Source organism: Puma concolor, chromosome D1 (genome assembly GCF_028749965.1).
Source record: "Puma concolor isolate L17-30 chromosome D1, mPumCon1.1.hap2, whole genome shotgun sequence".
Taxonomy (NCBI): domain Eukaryota; kingdom Metazoa; phylum Chordata; class Mammalia; order Carnivora; family Felidae; genus Puma; species Puma concolor.
In genome coordinates, this window is record NC_141676.1 from 101,973,633 (window position 1) to 101,995,156 (window position 21,524).

A 21,524-nucleotide genomic window follows, 5' to 3' on the forward strand; every position below is an offset into this window, starting at 1 on the left:
CAGAGATGATATAGCTGCCACTGGAGACCATAGCTGGTGGTAGCCAGGACCTAGAACTTCTTGGGGTGAAAAGTCTAGGGAATCCATATACAATAATGTAATTATGAATTCTCCTATTGCGAAGTTTGAGAGAGTAAGAGTCTTCTTGACTTGACGGATTTTGAATGCTTATAAACTTTGGACTCAACTAGATTTTATTCCCCTCAAACCTTTAACATTATCCTGCAGAATATTGGAGAATACTTTCGATTTACTTGCGGCCACCATTGTAGGGGAGTGTTGGTTAATATGGGAGGTCGACAGTTTGGTGAAATAATCACCTGGAAGCTATGCTTCAGCATCAGTCACTGGCTTTTCTGCTAGGTCACCCCCCCCCCCCCCCGAGTCTTTTGCCTTAATCGTGGTGCATCTCAGGCCTTTTTGATTGCACAACTATCAAAGAAACTGACCTTAGTGATAACCCAGGCACATTTTCAGATAGTAAAAATATTTGGGGAGAGAAATCATTCATCTGCATTAGCTAGTGGTATTAGTTCTCTGGAGAAGTGTTAGTACATTTTCCAGATTATGTCCTAGAACATCACCAAGATTAGTGATCATCTTAAGGAAAATGGCCATTTGTACTGCTAGTGTTCTTAAAAAGCGGAAGCACGACAGAATGTGCTTTCTGGATATGTTCATTTTAGTATTTAATATGGGATCAGTTTTATATCTCTCTTGACTGACTTTTAAAACCATGGGTGATTTGGGTTCATTCCACCTGTTTTACTTAATTTCTCACCATCCTGTGATTCTTCCCTGTTTCATGAAATCGCCACGTTTAATCTTTCATTTAAAAAAATATTTTTTTCTGGAATGCCTATTCTTTGTTTCCTCCCTTCTTTCCTTTCTTCTATTTGTTCTTCTAATCATCTACCAGTATTTGAGTGGCTCCTGTGTTCCGGACACTGTAGCAGGCTTTGGGATGGAGTTGTGGACACGAGGAAGACATGGTCTCTGTCCACATGAGCTTACAGTCTGTCCTGGTGTTACACCTGCCCTGCCTTCTGGGTTGTTGTTTCTTCTTCTTCTTCTGCTGCTGCTGCTGCTGCTTCTTCTTCTTCTTCTTCTTCCTTAAAAAAAACCCTTGTTTTTTAAAAATGTTTGTTCATTTTTGAGAGAGAGAGAGAGAGCATTAGTGGGGGAGTGGCAGAGAGAGAGGGAGACACAGAGTCTGAAGCAGGCTCCATCCAGGCTCCAAGCTGTTGGCACAGAGCCCGACGTGGGGCTCGAACCCATGAACCGTGAGATCATGACCTGAGCAGAAATCAAGAGTCAGACGCTTAACCAATGGAATCACCCAGGCGCCCCTCTTCTGAGCTTTCTGTAACCCTCTTGGACGTCTTTAGCCCTTGCTGACCCGACTCTTCTGTGAGCTACACTACTTTAAATCTGATTCATGCAGTGGAGTGCTTAGTGACATCTCATACTGTGGGCTAATTGCTGAAGTGTGTTAGTCTCGTCTTACCAGCTAGAGTGTAAGTTCCTTAAAGGCAGAGCCTGTCACGTTCTTTTTTGTCGTCTACAATGCTGAGCCCAAGTCAGCAGGTGATAAAAGTGTTTTGATTCCCCCTGCCCTGCTGAATGTCCAAGTTATATTAGAGGTCATTGTGAAGATTATGCTTTAAAAAAAATTTTTTTTTTTAATTCTTCCCAGTTGTTTGCCTAAATTTGCTGTTTATCTTAATCGTGCTGCAAATGAATGAAGATGGCTCCACTGATTCACTGTGTGCATTTATATTGTTTACCAGTAGAGAGTTTGTATTTGAGCTGATTATTGCACACCTTCTTGTCTGGCTCCCCTTGTGCTTAATGAGGGATGAAATTCATGGCTAAGGAATGGAGCTAACCTATTGTTGATCTCTTAGCACTGTGCCTGTGATCTGTTAGGCTTAAATGTCCTACCAACTATTAACTCACTTAAAATGGGAAGCTGACCATGTAGTAACTTAAAATTTAAAATTGAGCTCCTCCAAAAGTTTAATAGGAATGGAAAGTAATCTTTTAATGGGGGCCTACAAAACTTACATTTATATGATATTAGAGCTCAAAACTTCCTGAGTAGTAAGTGAAATATGGCAACGTAACTGTGAAGGAAGGTGGCTGGACCACTGAATTAGAAGCTTTTTTCTGAATGTGTCAAAAGCGCTGAGGTAATGGCACTTCAGTGCTGGGAATGAGAAGGAATATTTTCTTATAGAGCGGGAGAGCAGAGGGTACTGGGAAAGGGAAATGCTCGTCTACCTACACCTAAAAATGAAGAAGATGAGTGTATTAAATTGGAGGACCATGGAGCTGGAGAAAAGGAAACACTTTTACTCTTGAAGTAATCGTGGTTCCTGACTTGAACAAACCGCTGATAAAAGAATCACGTGACAGTAGGGAGATTTGAACACTGACCAGATATTTGATGTCAAGGAATTAGGATCTTTTCAGGTGAGATGAGGATTATCGTGGTTTTATCGTGGTTCTCCCCATGGGTGCAAGCTCAGGGAATTCCTAAACTTATTCCCCACACTCCCCTTTTAGAAATATATGTGGAAGTACAAAAGGATGAGATAATAATATAATATCTGGGGTCTGCTGGGGAGAGGAAGAAGTGGTCAGGAGTCTAGATTCCAGTGGCTTTTTATTTATAATTGTTGTGGCTAGCTGATGGGTCCAGCAGGATCATTATCCTGTTTCTCTCTACTTAAGAGTTTCCATAATAAAAACAAAGAAAAAAGAACTCCACAAAAAACCAAAACACCTAGCAATTTAGAGGTAGAAGCATCAGACACAGCCCTCTGCCTTCTTCCAGCTGGACTCCCCAGATTCCTGCCAGTGCTGCCTGAATGGGGTGCAGTGCAGATTTCTGCCGTCTCACATGTGAGCCCGTCTGTAATGCAGCACCACTGAGAGAGTGGCAAGTGTGGCGTGTTACGACAGAAGCCATTCTGTCCATGAGGCTCATCGCTTTTTATAGGGGAAGGTACATATAAGGCTCCAAAAGCAAAATCTAATTAGAGAATAGGAAAATGTGGAGTAAAATCGAATGCTGTATTTTATAGTGCTGAGTGGGCACTGGAAATTCAGAGAATGGAAACGTACACTGGATTAAGGAGAAGCACATTTTTTTTTAAAGGACAAGCAAAGTTTGTATTAGGCCAGTGGACTTTGGGATCACCTTTAAACAAAGTACAAGAGTTGGATTGCCTCCAGGAGTATGGAGGCAGCATGTCCAAGGAAGGAACATACTATGTTCGGGGAGAGTAGATGAATTTGGATTGGTATATTTAATTAATTAATTAATTAATTTGAAAAATATTTATTTCTTTAAGCAATGTCTACTCCCAGTGTGGGGTTTGAACTCATAACCTTGAGATCAAGAGTCACATGCTCTTGTGACTGAGCCAGCCAGGTGTCCCTTATTTTATTTTATTTTGTTTTGTTTTGTTTTGTTTTGTTTTATTTTGTTTTATTATTTATTTATCTTTTTAAGTTTATTTATTTATTTTTGAGATAGAGAGAGAGAGAGAGAGAGAGTACAAGCTGGGGAGAGACAGAGAGAGAGGGAGACAAAGAATCCGAAACGGGCTCCAGGCTCTGAGCTGTCAGCACAGGGCCCGATGTGGGGCTTGAACCCACAAACCACGAGATCACGACCAGAGCTGAAGTCAGATGCTTAACCGACTGAGCACCCAGGCACCGTTATTTTTATTTTTTAAATAAATTTCTACACCCAATGTGGGGCTCGAACTTACAACCCCAAGGTCAAGAGTCACATGTTCTACTGACTGAGGCAGCCAGGCACCCCTGGATTGGTATATTTTAGATAAATGGGATGGGGTGGGTTCATAAAGGACATGATTTTTTAGCTGAGGCGTTTGGACTTGGTCTTATAGGCTATTTGGAGCCATTTGTGGGCTGGGGAGCCATTTTTAACTCTTAAGGTTAAAATTATTTATTATTATTTGATTTGATGATAATGTAGTGTATTCTAAGCCACATGCTTTTGCACAGAGAGTATAACTTGACTGTATAATTTAAAAATTCTTTTTCACAAAAGTTCTCTATTTTTGTAGTGCCCCAAAGGGCCATTCAGGGACCAGAATTAATATTTTTATTTTTAAAAAGGGAGGGACATTGAGGCTCTCAGAGTTAGTGACCTTCATAAAGTGTGAGTGAGTCAATAACAGATTTGGGTTCAGATATGGTATATTGGGTTCTGAGCTCCTTCTGTGTGCTTTACTTGTATTAAAGTAATTGTTTTCCATATGACTAAAGCCAGTCATGTTAGAAATGTTTTAATTTGAGATGTGTGGTACATATAGGTAATGTTGACTTTAGGCATTTCCTGCCTTTTCTTAACTACCTTCTTCCTGGGAATTTATATATTTTTTGGCTCTTTATTTTTTTATGTGGCTCAGCCAGTTTTTTCCAGCAGATCAAGACCCAGCACTTCATTTATCCCGTCCTGCCAGTTTGTCAGGTGGTAGTTTGATGGCCATTGATAAATCTGCTCTGTGTAATGTTCTGCTCTGAACTCATGCTTCTAATTGCTTCTACTGTATAGCCTGCTTCCCCTCCACCCTGTAGTTTATAAAATGGGATAATAATCCCAGCCTTTTTTGAGATTCTTTGTAAGAGTATCAGAGATTTGAAACTAATCTACCAGAAGGTACTATAAACATCTTAAGAAACAGTGTATTTCATGGATTTTCCCCCCGAAATAATGTTTTAATATTTGTAATCAACTTGGTTAAGACATAATTTGCATACAAGGGAATTAACCATTTTAAGTATTCAATTTGCCTTTTGGCCAGCCATGTAATGCCCACACCATCAGCATGTAGAAGTTCTCCGTTATCCCCAAAAGTTCTTTTAGTGCCCTTTGCATTCATTCCCGCCTCCTCTAACCCCAGAAAACCCCTAATTTGCTGTCAGCATAGGTTGTCTTTGCCTATTGTGGAATTTCATGTAAGTGACTTTAACCAGGACATATCAGCATCCTGTGTTTAAGATTCATTCACTGCACATATCAGATAAAGGGTTAGTATCCAAAATATATAAAGAATTTATCAAACTCAACACCCAAAAACCAAATAATCCAGTGAAGAAATGGGCAAAAGACATGAATAGACACTTCGCCAAAGAAGACATCCAGATGGCCAACCGACACATGAAAAAATGCTCCACATCACTCATCATCAGGGAAATACAAATCAAAACCACAATGAGATATCACCTTACACCTGTCAGAATGGCTAACATTAACAACTCAAGCAACAACAGATGTTGGTGAGGATGTGGAGAGAGAGGATCTCTTTTGCACTGCTGGTGGGAATGCAAGCTGGTGCAGCCACTCTGGAAAACTATCTGGAGGTTCCTCAAAAAACTAAAAATAGAACTACCTTATGACCCAGCAATTGCACTACTAGGCATTTATCCAAGGGATATAGGTGTGCTGTTTCGAAGGGACACATGCACCCCCATGTTTATAGGAGCACTATCAACAATAGCCAAAGGATGGAAAGAGCCCAAATGTCCATCGATGGAGGAATGGATAAAGATGATGTGGTATATATATATACAATGGAGTATTACTCAGCAATCAAAAAGGGTGAAATCTTGCCATATGCAACTACGTGGATGGAACTGGAGGGTATTATGCTAAGGGAAATTAGAGAAAGATAAAAATCCTATGACTTCACTCACATGAGGACTTTAAGAGACAAAACAGATGAACATAAGGGAAGGGAAACAAAAATAATATAAAACCAGGGAGGGGGACAAAACAGAAGAGACTCATAAATATGGAGAACAAACTGAGGGTTGCTGAAGGGAGTGGGGAGGGGGGATGGGCTAAATGGGTAAGGGGCACTAAGGAGTCTACTCCTGAAATCATTGTTTCACTATATGCTAACTAATTTCGATGTAAATTAAAAAAGAAAAAAAGATTCATTCACTGTTGTCCGTACATCTGTATGGTAGTTTGTTACTTTTCATTGCTGAGTGGTGTATCTGAGTAGTGTTACATTGTGTGGGCATAAGAGGATTAGGTTATGTATTTTTCTGTTGATGAACACGTGAATTGTTTCTAGTTTTTGGCCATTATGAATAAAGCTGCTGGAAACTTGATGTGGAACTTTGGGTAGACTTAGGTTTTCATTTCTCTTGGGTAAACACCTTGGAGCAGGACCACTGGGTCATATAACCATGTTATATGACCATAACCATATGATAGGTGTGTGTTTAGCATTTTAAGAAACTGCCAAATTATCTTCCAAAGTGGCTGTATAATGTTACGTTCTGTCTGGCAGTATCTGAGGGTTCTAGTTGTTCCATATCCTCACCAGTGCTAGGATGAGAAAATGTTAGCCATTCTCATAGGTGTATATGCTGTCTTGTGCTTTAAATTTACATTTTCCCAATGACTAAGGATACTGACATCTTTTCATGTGCTTGTCAGCTGTGTATCTTTGGTGAAGTGCTTGTTCAAATCTTTTGGTTTTTTTAAGCTTACTTATTTTTTGAGAGAGAGAGAGAGAGAGAGCAAGCAGGGGAAGGGCAGAGGGAGAGGGACAGAGAGAATCCTAAGTAGGCTCCATGCTGCCAGTACAGAGCCTGACATGGGACTTGAACCCAGGAACCACGAGAGCATGACCTGAGCCAAAATTAAGAGTCGGGCACTTAACTGACTGAGCCACACAGGTGCCCCACTAGTTCAAATCTTTTGCCTGTTTTTAAAAATTGGGTTGTTTGGGGGCGCCTGGGTGGTGCAGTCGGTTAAGCGTCCGACTTCAGCCAGGTCACGATCTCATGGTCCGTGAGTTCGAGCCCCACGTCAGGCTCTGGGCTGATGGCTCAGAGCCTGGAGCCTGTTTTCCGATTCTGTGTCTCCCTCTCTCTCTGCCCCTCCCCCGTTCATGCTCTGTCTCTGTCTGTCCCATAAATAAATAAAAAAAAAGTTGAAGAAAAAAAAATTTAAAAAAAAAATTGGGTTGTTTGTTTTTTTAATGTTGAGTTTTGAGACTTCTTTATTCTGGACACACATCATTTATCAGATACATGCTTTGCAAAGATTTGCTTCCATTCTGTGGCTTATCTTTCCATCCCCTCAACAGTGTCTTGTATTTATTTCTGAAATGCTTTATTTATTTTTGAGAGTGAGAGAGTGTGAGTAGGGGAGGGGCAGAGAGAGGGGGACAGAGGGTCCAAAGTGGGCTCTATGCCGACAGCCACAAGCCCAGCGTGGGCTTCGAAGTCAACTGACTGAGCCACCCAGGCACCCCAACAGTGTCTTTTAAAAGCGAGAGTTTTTATTTTGAATTCCAGTTGATCCATTTGTTCTTTTATGAATTGTGTTTTTGGAATTTAGTCCTTATCCTATCTTTTCATTTTTTAAAGTAATAAAGTCATTTGTCAGAGCAAGGCAAGAAGTCAAACCATATTTCATTTTTATGTCGGGTAAGAATCACTAGAGACAAATTATTTTCTGTGGGATCGATTTTTCAATTTTCTCTAGAACAAGATTTCTAGCAATTAAAAGTCAAATGCAGTTCAGATGCGTTACTTCATAATAGTTTGAGTGCTTCCAAGGAACTCAGTTTGTAAGCTGTTTAGTTACTAATTACCCATCCTTTTCTGTGGAAAGAACTTAAGTTCTATTTTAAGGTGACCTTTTTTTCTGAAGGGGCTGTTGTTGGTAGAAGATGTGGGTTGTAGCTAATGATCATAAAGTTCGTTGTGAGAACTTCCTCAATCATATTGTTAATCCTAATTTGTGGCAGTGTTTATCAGTAAAAAGAAATGTAAGCTATTGTTAAATTCTGAACTACTACTGAGGGTAAAGTGCCTTGTAGCTAAATTTCTTCAAGAGTGAAGAAAAGGGAGTTAAGATCAGGACACAATAAATAGTATGCTGTTTCCATTTAAAATACTTCAAGAGATAATTACAAAGGTATTGGGGTCTATGATTTTTGGTCTCTCTCTGATGATAATGAAGTGTGTTATAGATTGGATAAAGCAAGCCCTCGGAGCTGTTTAAAAAATGTTTTTGGTAGTTACTGACAAATTACAAGAGGAAGGTTGCATCTCAGCGCAGAGGTGATTTCAACATTAAAAATAATAAAGGACTTTGACCTTAGTTTTGAGTCTGCTTTCTCTTGACCTGTTTCTCTACGAATTAAAAAAATTTTTTTTAACGTTTATTTATGTTTGAGACAGAGTATGAGCAGGGGAGGGGCAGAGAGAGAGGGAGACAGAATCCGAAGCAGGCTTCAGGCTCCGAGCTGTCAGCACAGAGCCTGACGCGGGACGCAAACTCAGTAGCCACGAGACCAAGACCTGAGCCAACGTCAGAAGCTCAACCGGCTGAGCCACCCAGGCGCCCCTCTTTCCATGAATTCTTAACGCTGCACTCTTATCGCACACTTTTCCTGGACCTTCGTGTTACCATGCTCACTGGCAAAGTTATCAGTGCACCTGAAGAGGTGTTTTTGTTTTTGTTTTGGCTGAATACAAGACACTGAGTGTGCAATTTCTGACATTACTGACAAGGCCTTTCTCTTAAAAGGTGAGGAATCTTAAGAACCTTAAGAATTTAAGATCTGGGTATGCTGTCCTCCTGAATATTTCTTTCTTGCTTGCTTTTTTTTTTTTTTAACTTTATTTATTTTGAGAGAGGAAGAGAGAGAGGGAGAGAAAATGGGGCAGAGAGAGACAGAGAATCCCAAGCAGGCTCTGTGCTGTCAGCACAGAGCCCAAATGTGGGGCTCGAACTCACAAACCGTGAGATCACGACCTGAGCCGAAACCAAGAGTCAGACGCTTAACTGACTGAGCCACCCAGGTGCCTCCTGGTCATTTCTCTTTACTCACATCTTTATTAGTAAATCAGGCCAGAGGGATCGTTTACCTTTTGAAAAAAAGAAACTAGATGCCGCAGTTTGTTCTGGTTGCAAGTATCTGGACAGCTGAATTTCGATTGAGCAGCGATGCTGCCCTGAGTGGGTGCTCTAGAAACTGAGAGACCTTGCCTGCTACCTGTGTGGTGGGAGATAATGAATCTCTTCTTGCCTTTGTGGGGAATGCCACCCCTCACTCGCTTATGGTTTCATTGTAGTTACATTCAGATCTTCTGAGATACGGCTACTGATGGTTTTAGCTTAAACATGTTTGAGTGACAGTTTTAGGGAAAGGGGAGTGTGTTCTGTTCCAAGGACGGGCAGTTTTACTCTATGACTTTAATAAATTCATGTCCAATGATGTGAAGAATAGTACTGGGGAGACTCACATATAATACATTTTGTTAAGTATAAGTAGTAAAAACAAACAAAAAAACCCCAAAACCCTCTGAGTCGTGGTTCATTATAGCAGCTGAAAATTTTAAATACGTTGTAAGAAACCAGTGAAGCTAGTTTCTGATTCATCCAGAGTGAAATAATTTAATATTCTAACTTTAGCAAAGGCAACTAAAAAGCAAACTTGAACCACTTTATGTGCTTTCGATATGTAGGAATGTTTTTTTCATCTTTTCTCATATGTTTTACTTCTTAGTCATTTACTTCCAGTAGTTTCAAATTGGTTGAGGGAATTAAGGTGGTAACCGAGTCCCTACAGTACAAGATTTTCCTGCTGTGTACGTGAACCACTTTTTCTGGAAAAACCCTTCCACTGGCCGTCTTCTCAAGGGCATTTACTTCTCTACCCTTAGTGATTTGAGGGCTGAAGCCTGTGTTTAGTCAGAGATGACAAATGGCTCAATTTTTTTTTTTTCCTGAATTCTGAAATGATTCAGAATTGAAACTGAAGTGAATATGGAGTTACTTGCAGTTACCCTTAAACAGTTGCTGTCTGTTACTATTAGGCGTATTTTGGACATGTGGTTTCCATTTCGATATTCTGTGTTACGTTGCTAAATTTCTTGCCTGGTTTAGACACTTTGCTTTTGAAATTAGGTTGGACGTAGCTTTGAACAGAGGGCCACTGGAAATTGAACATTGTGGTCCATTTGGGGAGGAGAAGTTGGCATAGTTTTACCTCAAGGATTCTTAGGAAACTTTTGATAACAAAAATATATTTTCCAAATGTTACAAGCTTAGGGAGTTAAGTACTTATTGAGAAAACCAGGAAGCTTGTGATTCCTATGAAAATATTGGCCTTTTAAGCTAAGACTATCACTCACTACTTTTTCCTTTCATAATTGAACGAAGGTAAGTTTAAAAAAGAGCAGGTTCTTTGTTTGGAATGCAGTTTACAGCAATTTATTTATTTATAAAAATTTTTAATGTTTATTTTTGAGAGAGAGAGAGAGCACAAGTGGGGAGGGGCGGAGAGAGAGGGAGACACAGAATCCGAAGCAGGCTCCAGGCTCTGAGCTGTCAGCACAGAGCCCGACACGGGGCTCGAACCCACGAACTGTGAGTTCATGACCTGAGCTGAAGTCAGACACTTAACTACTGAGCCACCCAGGCACCCCAGTTTATAGCAATTTATAAAGAAAAAAGCAAAGTGCTTTTTCCATTCCTGATTTTACACTCTAGAGATAAGCACTAGTATCAGTTTAGCATATGTTTTGTATCTTTGGCTGTGCACATGCAAATATTTATAGGTAGATTTTAGGGGTTTATTTTATTTTTAAAGCATATTGATTGACTGACTGATCGATTGATTGATTGAATGAGAGAGAGTGCACAAGAGAGGGGCAGAGGGAAAGAGAGAGTCCCAGGCAGGCTCCACACTCAGCACAGAGCCCAACATGAAGCTCGATTCCACAACCCTGGGATCATGACCTGAGCCGAAATCGAGAGTGGGCACTCAACAGACTGAGCCACAGGCGCCCCTTTAGGGATTTATTTTATTTTGTGCTATTGCAGCTTTTGTAATTTAGTCTTTTTACGTATGAGTCTATAAAATCTATTTTATTTCCCCACCTCCACTTTTCTGTTAGCTTTTTCTTTTTAATGTTTATTTTTTGAGGGGGTGGGGAGGGTAAGAGAGCATGGGAGAGAGGCAATCCCAAGCAGGCTCTGCGTTGTCAATGTGGGGCTCGATCCTGTGAATCGTGAGATCATGGCCTGAGCCAAAATCAGGAGTCAGACAGATGGTTAACGGATCGAGCCACACCAACGCCCCTCTCTTAGTTTTTTTGGAAGATTATTATTTATTTTCTTCTTCATGCGTCAGACCTTTGAAAAGTCATAAGGTGGAGCACGTGGGTGGCTCAGTTGTTTGAGCATCCAGCGCTCGATTTCGGCTCAGATCATGATTCCAGGGTCATGGGATCGAGCTCTGAGTAGGGCTCTTGCTGAGCTTGGAGCCTGCTGAAGATTTTCTCTCCCTCTCTCTCCCTTTGCCCCTCACCACTCACTCTCTCTCTCTCAAAACACAAAAAGAAAAAGAAAAAAGTCCTATAAGGTTATTAATGCTTTGCTCAGTATTTTCTTTCATAGCATTTGTATTAACTTTTAACTTTTGTGCTTTTTCTTGTTATTTAAAAGATTTTATTTATTATTACATGTCTTTATAAAAAATGCAGATTGCTTCATGAATTTGTGTGTCCCCCGCATGCAGGGGCCGTGCTCATCCTCTGAATTGTTTCAGTTTTGGTATATGTGCTGCTGAGGTGAGCACTAAAAGGTTTTGTTTTTTTTTTTTTAAACTGTAGTTTCAGTATGACTTCTGGGTTTTATAGTATCCTCAGGAGAGGTATACTTAGGAGTTTTATGGTATCCTATTTGAACATTAAAAATACTCTAGGGGCGCCTGGGTGGCTCAGTCAGTTAAGAGTCTGCTTTCAGCTCAGGTCATGATCTCATGGTTTGTGAGTTTGAGCCCCGTATCGGGCTGTCTGCTCCCAGCGTAGAGCCTGCCTTAGGCCCTCTGTCCCCCTCTCTCTGCTCCTCCCCCACTTGCACTCTCTCTCTGTCTCTCTCAAAATAGATAAACTTAAAAAATATATTCCATATTTTCTCTTAGTGCTTTGTAAATTTATTTTTAATATTTAGGTTTTTAATCCACTTGGAATATATTTTCAGTATAATGTGAGATAAGGATCTGGATTTTCAAAAAAAATATTGGTAGCCAGTTGTCCTAATAATTTGTTACTTATATACTTACTTGAAACTCTCTTGTTAACATATACCCTTTCTTATTTATTTAATTTATTTAAAAAGATTTTATTTGCAAGTAATCGCTATACCAGACATGGGGCTTGAACTCACATCCCTGAGATCAAGAGTCACATGCTCCACTGACTGAGCTAACCAGGCACCTCTCAACATATATTCTTGATAAAGAGTACTTATCTGTGTATGTGTACTGCATGTTTTAATTACTGTGACTTTAGAGAATGTTTCAAAATTTTCTTTTACAGTTGATTCTCCCTCTCTTCTTAAAGGTAGACTAATCATAATCATCAGCGAATAATAATTTGAACTCTCCCAATGTTTATGCTCTTTTTTTAGTGACAACGTTGAAGAATAGTTATGATGATAATAATACCACCTAATATAGTGCTTCTCAATTTTATATGCATAGAAGTTACCTGAGGGATCTTATTAAAATGCATATTTAAGCAATTGCGCTACTAGGTGTTTACCGAAGAATACCAATTCAAAGGGATACATGCACCCTGATGTTTATTGTAGCATTATCTACAATAGTCAAATTATGCAAACAGCCCAAGTGTCCATTGACTGATAAATGGATAAAGAAGATGTGGCACACACACATGCACAGATGGTCTCTCACACACACACACACACACACACACACAAACACACACACAAAATGGAATATTACTCGGGCATAAAAAAAGAACGACATCTTACCATTTGCAATGACATGGATGGAGCTAGAGAGTATGATGCTAAGTGAAATAAGTCAGAGAAAGACAACTACCATACGATTTCACTCATGTGGAATTTAAGAAGCAAAACAAACAAACAAAGGGGAAAAAGAAAGAGGGAGGGTGGCAAAGCAAGAAACAGACTCTTAACTATAGAGAACAAATTGCTGGTTACCGGAAGGGAGGTGGGTGGGCAGGATGGGTGAAATAGTGATGGGGATTAAGGAGTGTGCTGTCATGATGCGTCCTGGGTCTTGTCTGCAATTGTTGGATCACTATGGTGTATGCCTGAAATGAATATTACACTGTATGTTGACTGGAACTTCAATAAAAACTGAAAAAAAAGATGTCAAAAAATGCAGACTTGGTAGTTCTGTCCTTTTTATCACTGGATATTATCCTATTATCTGGATGTACCCTAGTTTATCCATTTACCTACTGGAGGACATCTTGGTTGCTTCCAAGTTTTGGCAAATGTAAATAAAGCTACTCTGAACATTCACGTGTGGGTTTTCCTGTAGACCTAGGTTTTCAACTCATTCGGGTAAATATAAAGAGTGTGATTATTGGATCATATGGTAAGAGTAGATGCTTAGTTGTGTAAGAAACCACCAAAGTGGTTTTCCAAAGTGGTTGCACGGTTTTGCATTCTCACCAGCGATGAATGAGAGTTCCTGTTGCCATGTGTCCTTGCCAGTGTTCGGTGTTTTCATTGTTTTGGATTTTTGCCGTGCTAATAGGGATATACCCATATTTCATTTTTTTAATTTGCAGTTCCCCAGTGACAGAAGAGGTGGGCATCTTTTCATATGCTCATTTGCTATTTGTGTGTATCTTCTTTGGTGAGGTTCAGATCTTTTGCCCATTTTTTAATTGCCTTCTGTTGTTTGTTTTTTTGTTGTTGCATTTTAAGAGTTCTTAGTGTATTGTGGATACCTGTCCTTAAGTCAGATGGATGTTTCGTAGATTTTCTCCCAGGTTTTGGGTTGTGTATGTCTTTAGTTTTTTCCATTATTGATGCTTGCCCTTGAGTTGTGACACATAATCATCAAGTTGAGAAAGTTTCCTTCCCTTTTTGTCTTTCTGAGAGCTTTTTTTCAGGAATGGTTTTCGGGGAATCTTTGAAAATTTTCTGGCTAAATGAATAGATGAAGCTTTGTTATTAGCAAGGAATCCCTATTTTATTGTGGATACTTAAAAACACATTCCTTATGGTATTGTAGTTAAGAACGTAACTGAATATTTAATTCCTAATCTTTGTAAGTAGTTTACTTTTACTCCTTCCATGGTCTCTTGTCTCTTTAATGTTTATGTTGATTGCTTGTCCAACATTCTAATCTCGTTCTGGCTTGATCTTTGTGGCTATCTGTTCCTCTGCTTGTCTGTAGCAATCTATTCCTGCAGCAGGTCAGACTTCCACCTCTGAAATCACATATTTGGAAATTTTGCTCTCTGGACACAATTTCCTGTCTTTTTAGTTCTGCCGTTTGCTAAACTCAATTCTCTGATTTCACTGAGGCCTCCAGCCCCTTAAATCCTGCCGGTCTCCAAATTCGTGACATTCTTCCTGGCATCCCTTTTGTTCACGTGGACACAGTTGGTCACTTTCAGTGAGTCAGAAGTATCCTCAGTCCTGCACCTTTGTTCTTCTCTCCCATCTGCCACGCACATCTCCAGCTGTGGATTAACAATACTGCCCGTTTTTGGGTTCCTGCTTTAGGGCCTGAAGAAATGATTGAATCGTGTTTATTTGTGCTATTGCTAATTCATGACTTCTACCCTCATCTGTGTTTGTGATTCTCTTTAGTAGTCTTCTTGTCTGTAGTTGATTTCTTTTCTCTTTCACCAGAATTACTGTTCTTTCTAAATCTTTACCCATTTTTGGTAAGCTCATGTTTACGTCCCTCTATCACAGATGACTCCATAGTCCAGTAAAGTGATCTTAAAAGAAAAAAGAAAAGAGAAGAAAAGAAAAACCAACAAATTTCTTTTATAATACCTTCTGTTATTCAGATAAAGATAAAATTCCTAAGTTTAACATGCCCTTTCTGGTTGTCCAGCCTCTCACCTCTCTCTCTCCTTTCTCCTCTCTGAGCCCCAGCTCCCAGCTTCATTGGCCTTTTGTCAAATTCTTCACGTGCCAGACTCCTTCTTAGCATAGGGTCTTTGTGTATGTTTTTCCCTGTGCCAGAGAGTTTTTCTCTTGTGCTGTTTCACTCCTATTCATCTTTGGAAATTCATTTATATGTTGCTTCCTCAAGGAAGCTTTTCCTGACCTTCCATTTGCCTGAAGATAGGCATAGACTCCCCCTGAAATAATAGTGGTGAGACTAACCACAATGATAATAGCAAACACATGATGTTTATTGTGTGCCGGGAACTGTTTTAGGCACTTTATATATACAGACTTTTTTTTTAAGTCTTCATAGCAACCCTATGGGTTAGATGGGTAAATAAACAGGACCTATAATTGTCCCCATTTTATAGGTGAGGAAACTGAAGTGCAGAGCGTTACATCACTTGTCCAAAGTCACGTGACTGTTTGGCAGTGGAGCTGGGATTTGCACGTGGGCAGTCAGGCCTCGGAGCCCGTGTTCTAAACTGTGCTGTACTGTAATGATTATTATGATTGTGTCATTTTGATTAATGTCCACCTTTCTCAGTGGCCTCTCAGTTCCTGAGTTCAGAGACTGCCCCTGTCTGGTTAAATTTTGATTTTCCAGTGCCTAGAACAGAGCCCGGCAGTGAGCAGTCTGTGACAGAACGAATCCCCCTGACTTTCTGCTGACTTGAGTAAATAGAGGCTTTGGTGCGAGCATCTTCAGTTTTCGTCCCTTCTCCTTCCACGCACCAAACCCCCTGGATCGAAAGAATAGGTGCTCCCACTTATTTCAAAATTGAATCCCGCCACCTGTTTACTTCCTGTGTCCTGAAAGTAATATTTGCACTTTGTAATTAAGAACGATCGTAAATATCCATAAAGTGTGCTGCCTTTTTTCCCTCTCGCACCTTTCTCACTTTCCAGAGGTGGTGAAATGATTATCTTTTCTTGAACATGCACAAACTGTATGGTCACTTAAAATACACAAAAGGGAGTGCATGTAATATGCACATTAGTCTATGTTTGTTTTTCTATTAAAAATTAACTTGCAGTATCGAACCGTAGTTTTGCAAGCAGTCACCATTGAGGGCAACCAGGGAGAGGGTACGTGGGATCTCTCTGTATTCCTTTTTATGCTTGCAGGCGACTCTCCAATGATCTGAAAATAAAAGAAGAAAATTTAGGAAACTAGAGAGACCTTTCTACATCAGCATATTTATCTCTTTCTTCCAAACGACCACATTCGACAGGTCACAGGTATGCAGATGTGCACCTTTTGGCCACCGACGGACCGTTACTTCATTTTTTCCTTTTACCAGCACTGCTGTAGGGGAACACTTGCATTCGTAGCTTCATCCTCGCTCGGGTGGATATTATATGCACAGCCAAGTTTTAGAAAAGGAGAAGAGAAGGGATCCGAAGACGTGCGCACGTGACAGTTGGCAGGCTGTTCCCCGAACCAGTTTACCCTTTCAGCTGCGGTTAGGATACGGAGCCTGTTCTCTGTGCGCTCACCTGTAGTGTCCTGATCCTGTCCCTCCGCTTCTTCTGTGGGACTTGAACAAAATTGATTAGTCCTTTTCCATTTGATATCCCCCCTTCTCTCTCGGCTCTCTCCTGTCTGCCCATCCTCTGGCAAGTCCTTCACATCAATAAGACTTTTCTTAGCAACGGAGTGCTTGATTTGGATTTACTTCTCCTTGTGACACCCTCAGACATAGCTCCTGTGGTTGTCCCCATTTCACAGGTAAGGACACTGAGACACAGAGAAGCTAAGGGACCTGCCCAAGGTCACCCGGAGAGTGAGGGCTGGATAGTGATGCGGTCAGTCTGACTGCAGAGTCTTCGGTGCTAACCACCACCCCCTGAGAAGGAGTCAGGAAACTACTGCCAGCTGCTCAAGCCTGTCCTGCGGCCCGTTTTCTGTGTAACTCAGCTAACACGCTTATTATGTTTTTAAAACGTAGTTAAAAAAAAAAAAAAAAGAAAAAAGAAAATATGGGACAGTGTGTGACCCACAGGCCTAGAGAAAAAGTCGACTGATCTTATTACCATTAAATGAGATCGTTCTTGTAAAAGTATTTAGCATAGCGCTGCTATGTAATAATAGCTTAAGAAATATTAGAGGCATTATTACTTTTATTATCAGAACCTCTCTTTTACCACTAAGCTTCTACGTCATCTCTTTTTCCTCTGTGCCTACTGCAAGCTTAGGGCCGGCCCAGAGCTTTCCCGTAACTGCTCTGGGAAGGGTTTTCAGTGCCTTGTCACTAATTCTATAACCCAACTTAAACTCGACTTCTGAGTTCTGTGTCTCATTTGACACTAACTACTCTATTCCCTTACAGATTTCCTATTTGTTTTTGAAACAGGAATATTTTCTGTGTTTGCTTTTTCTTCACTGGTGTACTGCTATTAAAAAAAAAAAAAAAGTTTTTTTATTCGCGGGCATGAGCTGGGGGTGGGGAGGGGGCGGAGAGGGAGAGAATCCCAAGCAGGCTCCCCACTGTCGTCACAGAGCGGGGCGCGGGGCTCGAACTCACCAACTGTGAGATCATGACCTGAGCCGGAGTCGAGAGTTGAACACTTAACCAACCCAGGCGCCCCTGGCAAACTATTACTTCTTAAACCCCTTTCCTACTCTGCTCCTCTGCCTGGTTTGTAAGGGATTGTATTCTGAATTCAGTCCTTGGCACACCCTCCCTACCTGGCTTCTGCCCCACTTCTCTGCCCTCTTCTGAATCACAAAGACCTGCATTTGAGTGTGAGTTCATTATCTTCTGTCTGAGCAACCTGCATGGTTTATTTCCTTTCTTGGTTTCTTTTTCTGTAAGAACAAGAGTAGTGGGACCCACTTTAGGATTATGTGGATTAGATGAAACCATGTATGTAAAACATCCAACAGTGTCTCATTTACAGCAAGGGCTTAATAAATAATAGCAATAGGAGTAATGACAGTAGTGTAGTCGTGTTGCCATTGTAACTCTACCTCTAGCCCTCCCCCTTTCCTCAAGTCCACATATTTGGTGGCCTGCTAGAGGTCCACCATTGGATACTTCTCCAGATGCTTTAAACTCTGAGTGCAAATCTTTGTCTGGCTTCAGTACTTAGTGACTGTGGCCTCAAATAAATCACTTACTTTTTTCCAGTCTCAGTTTCTCCATTTTTGAAAGAACGTACCTTATTCACATTGAATGAGCTCGTTCTTGTACAAATGTTTAGCAAAGCGCTGGTACATGATAATAGCTTAAGAAGTGTTAGGGAGATTCACCTGGCTGGCTAACTTGGTAGAGCAGGAGACTCTTGATCTTGGGGTCACGAGTTCGAGCCCCACTTCGGGGCTGGAGTTTACTTGAAAAACAAACAAACAAACCAAAAAGAAATACTAGAGCCATTATTACTGTTATTATCCATGTTATTATTCTTCCTCTTAAAATTCAGTCTTCCTTTCGCTCAGAACGAGAGCCTCTGCTTTGCCTTCTCTTCTTGATCCTCCACACAGTTAGTCACCAAGTACTGTTGAGTCCACTTCAGAGGCATCTGCTCACATTCATCCACTCCTTATCGTTTCTTGACAGAGTTATTGTGTAACCTCCTAATTGGTCTCCTGGCCTCTGGGCCACCTTCCACCTTTCATCCAGATTTATCTTTATCGAACGCAGATCTGCTCACACCACTCAGTGGTAAAGGCCTGAGACAGGCTCCTCTTACCTGAGATAGAAAGCCTGCAAGGCCCATAACACCTCAGTCTTCTACGGTCTCATCACTTGATCCTGGAAGCCAGGCGTCCTCCAGGAGAAGATTATGCTTCTGACTCTTCTTTGACTGCACCATATACTCTAGAATCTTATGCCTGACCCCTCCTGTTATGGCTCCTCCTTCATTCTTGGTGCTCAGAGTGCTGTCTCCCCAGCCACTTCCTGCAAATAAACAACCCTCTCCCCCAAACGCCTTGTCCGTCTGGTGGATGCTTGGTTGCCCTTCAGTGGTGGGTCTCAAAGATGCCATCTACTGTCTTCTGCTCTCTCTTGTCTGAACTGCCCTTCCAGGCAACAGTAATTAGTCCTTCATCAGGAAGCAGTATAGTGGGGTGGGTAGTTTGATCCTTGAGTTACAGGAGCCAGACTGGCTTGGTTAATAATGTGGCTGCAGAGAACTGAGATGCAGTTGTTCAGCCTATCTGTGCTTCAGTTTTCCAATCTGTAAAAAATGGATAATATTAGTCTTGTTGTGAGGATAGTGAATTAATATAGGAAAAATGTTCTGAATAGGGCCTGTACATACTAAGTACTTCATAAATATTGGCTGTTGTTTTATTATCATCATCACCAAAGCGTCGCTTCCATGCCTCTGTAATGGCATTAACTGCTCTGTATTACATTGACTTTTTTATGTATGTTTCCCAGTAGACTGTTGCTTCTTTGAAGGCAGGACTGTTGCAATCATCTGGGTCATCAGTATCCAGTCCGCAGCGGGCCCTCAGTAAACACTCAATCAGGTGTGCTGTTTGCTCAGCCGATAATAAAACCCTGGATCCTCCTGGATTTCAGCAGTCAGTACCTCACATCTCTGGAAGTGATTGCTCTCTGAAACTATGGCATTAGAGACACAAAACTGTTAGTATAGGACCTCACTGGGCTCTTCAACCAGAAATTTACTATTACAGCGAAGCTTCCCACTGAAAGTGGGCAGAATGCAGCTGATAGCGTGCTGTCATTGGAGGAAGTTTCTCCCCAAGTAGAAGAGGGCCTCTAATGTCATTTGCTTAAAGGGACACAGTCCAAGGTTAGAAAGTCCACTTGCTATCAGACCTGATTTGTTTTGTTTTGTTTTGTTTTGTTTTGTTTTGTTTTGTTTTGTTTTGTGTTTTTGGTTATGGGTAGAGCTGTTTCTTTATTCTTACAAACCTGCTGAAGAATGAAATGTTAAGGGGCGCCTGGGTGGCGCAGTCGGTTAAGCGTCCGACTTCAGCCAGGTCACGATCTCGCGGTCCGTGAGTTCGAGCCCCGCATCAGGCTCTGGGCTGATGGCTCGGAGCCTGGAGCCTGTTTCCGATTCTGTGTCTCCCTCTCTCTCTGCCCCTCCCCCGTTCATGCTCTGTCTCTCTCTGTCCCAAAAATAAATAAAAAACGTTGAAAAAAAAAAAAAATTTAAAAAAAAAAAAAAAAAAAGAATGAAATGTTAAAACTTTTCCCTTTTAGTGATTCAGAGAAAGATTTTTTTATTGTAAGCATGATCTAAATGAATGCCAGATATGGAATCTTTTATTAAATTTTTTCTTAAATGTTTACTTATTTTTGAGAGAGAGAGAGAGAGAGACAGACAGAGTGTGAGTGAGGAAGGGGCAGAGAGAGAAGGAGACACCGAATCCAAAGCAGGCTCCATGCTGTCAGCACAGAGCCCAACATGGGGCTCGAACTCGTGAACCATGAGATCATGACCTGAGTTGAAGTCGGATGCTTAACCGACTGAGCCACCCACGTGCCCAGGTCTTCTTCTTTTTTTTTTTTTTTTTAATGTTCATTATTTTGAGAAAGAGTGCTTGTGAGAGCATCTGAGGGGGCGGAGAGAGAGGGAGACAGAGGATCTGAAGTGGGCTCTGCCCTGACAGCAGAGAGCCCAGTGGGGGCTTGAACTCCCAAACTGTGAGATCATGATCTGAGCTGAAGTCAGACGTTTAACCGACTGAGCCGCCCAGGTGCCCCCACAGATGAATCTTTATGGACAAGTCCAGAGCATCAAGTCATTAAGCTCCATATGGTCTGGTTCCACTGCCAACCCCTAGCACCTTGCCATGCCTGGGCTTTTGTAACGGTAACTGATCTTTCTGCCTTTGGGCTCTTCCCTCCAGTCTGTCCTCTCCACTGCTGCCATATTAATCTGGCAAAAGCCCTACTTTTATTTTTCTCATGCATTATGAAAAATCCTCCAAGAGTCCCTCGTTGTATACCCGGTAACTTCCAAACTGTAGTTTGACATCCAGGATGCTCTATGGTCTGACTCCTGTTACCTTTTCTACCTTCTCTTACACTGTGCCCTAGAATGCACTTTGTGGCTTATCTGGGCTAGTGGTGATTCCTGTAATACGAATTGCGTTTTCTTTTCTTACCCCGTTTGGAGTAGTTTCCATTGTGTTCCATTCCCTTCCATGTTCCTTTTGAAATCTTGCCTCTCTTTTCAGATCTGTATTTTAAAAACTTTTTATTTTTAAATAATTACAGACTCACGGGAAATTGTGGAACAGTACATGGTGTTCTGTGTTCCTTTCCCTCAGCTTACCCCAGTGATGATATCTTGTGTAATTGTACTATAAGAAACATTTTAAAATTCCATTTTGAGTAATATTTTCAGTGGTAAGGAAAAAAAAACCGTGTTTGTTCGTTCCTTTTTTTTTTTTTTTTTTTTTAAGGCTGGATTGGATTTGTGGAAGTGGTCAGGAATCATTTGGACTCAGGTCTGTAAAACAAATTAGGTGGGTGATCAAGCTGAGTAGTATGGTGTCTGATCCTTAAAAGGAAAAGGGTATGGCCATATGGTGTCAGAAGACCGATTT

At 41.0% G+C, this 21,524-nt stretch overlaps 1 protein-coding gene and 1 non-coding gene across 9 annotated transcripts in view; one reads left to right on the plus strand and one right to left on the minus strand.

The window, feature by feature from the left end:
• Positions 1–21,524, plus strand: part of SIK3 (SIK family kinase 3) — a 250,149-nt gene that overhangs the window by 21,137 nt on the left and 207,488 nt on the right. The window contains exon 1 of one of the 8 annotated variants that reach the window (XM_086679047.1): positions 12,051–16,228. The exons of the other annotated variants lie outside the window; for them this stretch is intronic. The gene's annotated coding sequence lies outside the window, so the exon portion shown is untranslated. Of the gene's footprint in view, positions 1–12,050; positions 16,229–21,524 lie in introns of those variants that run through there. 8 annotated transcript variants of the gene reach the window in all.
• LOC112866196 (U6 spliceosomal RNA) lies at positions 11,550–11,654 on the minus strand. The gene has a single exon (XR_003224059.1). It is a non-coding gene; the product is annotated as a U6 spliceosomal RNA (small nuclear RNA).